The sequence below is a fragment of the Belonocnema kinseyi genome, chromosome 10 (assembly GCF_010883055.1).
Source record: "Belonocnema kinseyi isolate 2016_QV_RU_SX_M_011 chromosome 10, B_treatae_v1, whole genome shotgun sequence".
NCBI classification, from domain to species: domain Eukaryota; kingdom Metazoa; phylum Arthropoda; class Insecta; order Hymenoptera; family Cynipidae; genus Belonocnema; species Belonocnema kinseyi.
In genome coordinates, this window is record NC_046666.1 from 102,120,857 (window position 1) to 102,121,107 (window position 251).

The following is a 251-nucleotide window of genomic DNA, read 5'->3' on the forward strand; positions in this document are numbered from 1 at the left end:
ATATAATCACCAGATGCGGAACAGCCACAGCCGGGGAAAGACAGCTACTTTAGGTTAATATTCGGAAATTGCAATTAGAGCAATTAAAATTGAAAATTGTATCTCTTGATTAATTGATTAATTTTTTAAATTTTATTCGAATAAAGTATTATATATATAATTAAAAATTTGTCATAAGGACAACCGCAGGATTTCGCAGGGAGCGGGTGCTAATCTGAAAAATTGCACCCGCTTCCAGCGAAATCGCGGTA